Below are 2616 nucleotides of genomic sequence, written 5' to 3'. Positions count from 1 at the left end.
AAGACAGTATAAGTCATTATAATCAGTAATTATGTCCCCACTGGATGCAACAAATCCCTCGTTTATAATGGGTTTTAATGTTTTTGTCTCATCGCTCCGGGACACGGCATCACAGTATGGTGAGGGGCGTAACATTTCCGTCTCACGCTTGAGGTATTCGGCCAATCACAACACACTAGATAGCTGGCCAATCAGAGCACACCTCGATGAGCGATGAGCTTTGTAAAAGTCGACGCGTTTCAGAAAGGCGGGGCATAGAGAAACAATAATGTACAGTATGTGGAAAATAATGTGTTTTTTGAACCTTAAACCGCATAAACACATTACACCAAATACACAAAATAATGTTCTTTTTTAGCAACGTCATATGACCCCTTTAAAATAGAAAATAGCTATTTTAAATTGTAATAATATTTCACAATATTACTGTATTTTTGATCAAATAAATGCAGAGAATTAAAAAAAAATCTTAATTATTCCAAACTAGTCTTAGAGAAAAACGGTGTATTTGCTTGAACATAACTTTTTCCTCATGTTCTCCACAGCGAACGTGTGCGACGATGAGTTACTCTTGTGTCAGAACGGGGGGACGTGCGCTCAGAATCAGCGCTGTAGCTGTCCACCGGACTTTAAGGGTGTTTTGTGCCAACAGTCGCGCTGCGAAGGAGGCAAAAAGTGCAACAGTGCCAGCGCACTCACGCTGAGCCTGGCACTTCTGCTCTGCCCGCTCCTCGCCACCCTGCTGGGCTCCGCCGCCTCCTGAGAGACCCCTGCTTCCCCACCAGCGGGCACCGAGAGGGCCAGATGCTCAGCATCGCCTTCTACAGGGTGCAGAACGCCCTGCAGGACAACAAGAACGAGAAACAAAGACTCTGGAGGAGCTGGAAATCAATGGAACTCAATGTGCACCTCATATACGCTGAGGATGAATAATACCAAAAACACATACACTACACACACAATATCAACAAGTGAGCTTCTTGTGCAATAGCTGCGAAATGTAATACAAACCCCACTTCCTTCACTCTGATTGGTCAATGTAGGGGGCGTGTCCTCACAGTGATCGGAGACTGTACGATGTTTTTAGGAAAGGTCCAGCTTCACGGGTTTTTTTACACTCCCTCGCTGCAGTTTTTAACATTCAGATGTATGTAACGAGCGCTCACTGTTATTCGCTAAAAAGCAAAGACTATGATATTATTGTGATATTTGTTATATCATGACTATTAAGATTTTAGGCACTGTACTGCTGGTTGTTATAGGAATGTCTGTCGCCAGTTAGAGATCATTGATATTTACGAAGTATTCGGAACACGAACACGCTATTCAACTCACAAAAGAAGATATCTAATCAAATGGAATTATTATAAACCCACATTATTTGACTATTTTTGGTAGAGAATATTTTTGTTTTAAAAAATACAGTGTTTTATTACACTGTAAACTTTACAGCACACTATAGTACGAGAGTCTATAAGGTAGAGTTTACACTGTCAGGTATTACAGAGGATGAATTTATGCACTAAATATACCAAGCAGAATTTATTTATTAGATGGCAAACTCAACTGAAATGTATGGGATGGGGTTTATTACACTTTATGGTGAACAGATTTACAAAACTAAAAGAACTGAATGAAATTTTATGACACTGTAAACATTACAGTAAATGTGACTGTTACTTGGCCATGTTTGAGTTGTTTCTGTGTGGATCATTTCTTCAGCACCACATAAAATCACATTTCATAGCAATAACTTTAAAAACACATAATTTAAGCATAATTCCAATTTATTCCAATTTTAAAACTCACTCTTTATGAACTGTAACGTTTAAGAAATAAATATGCTTGTGTTGTAATTTAAAAAATATTACTGTAAAAAGGAATAAAATGTTTTTCTTCACTATAAAAGGGAAACCTAAAATTATTAACAGTAATGGCAAAAAAGAGAAGAGGGTGGAAATAAAGAGCGTTAATGTACATGAGGGTGTAACTGAGTTCTTTTTTTGATACTGGTATGTTTTGATATTGTCCTACAGATTAGAGTAATTTCATCAAACAATATGTAATACTGTTCATGAAATATTGTTCAAACCATATTTCATCAAACAGCTAATAATACCACAAAATACTCACTGGTGTTAATGCTGTTGTTTTCCCTCCAAGATGATGTCACACTTCCTATTGGATGATGTCATTAAGGAAATGGCTTTGGTTAGTTAAAAGCATTTTACAAAAGATTAAGATTATAGAAAGTGATATTTGGCGAAAAAGTAAAAACTATACTTTATAACAAATTAAACAAATATAATTTTATTTGAAAAAGGGGGAAAAAAATAATTGTTAGTTCAGCACTTTACAAACTAGTGCAGCACCAAGGACATTAAGAAAAATTGCAACATGCACTTAAACCAACAGGTAAAATGATTTAAAATTCACTTAATTTATTATTATTATTATTTATTATTAAAAGCTAATATTGTGACCTTGGACCCCAAAACCAGTCATAAGGGTCAATTTTTCGAAATTGAGATTTATACATCATCTGAAACCTGAATAAATAAGCTTTCTATTGATATATGGTTTGTTAGGATCAGACACTATTTGGCTGAGATACAA

At 36.1% G+C, this 2616-nt stretch overlaps 1 pseudogene; it reads left to right on the top strand.

Moving 5' to 3' along the window:
• LOC107661617 (titin-like) overlaps positions 1 to 1711 on the top strand; it is a 76374-nt pseudogene extending 74663 nt beyond the window's left edge.
• The last annotated feature ends 905 nt before the right edge of the window (positions 1712 to 2616 follow it).

This window comes from Sinocyclocheilus anshuiensis, unplaced genomic scaffold (assembly GCF_001515605.1).
Source record: "Sinocyclocheilus anshuiensis isolate Anshui unplaced genomic scaffold, SAMN03320099.WGS_v1.1 scaffold1425, whole genome shotgun sequence".
NCBI classification, from domain to species: domain Eukaryota; kingdom Metazoa; phylum Chordata; class Actinopteri; order Cypriniformes; family Cyprinidae; genus Sinocyclocheilus; species Sinocyclocheilus anshuiensis.
This window is presented reverse-complemented; position numbering and strand designations above follow the sequence as displayed.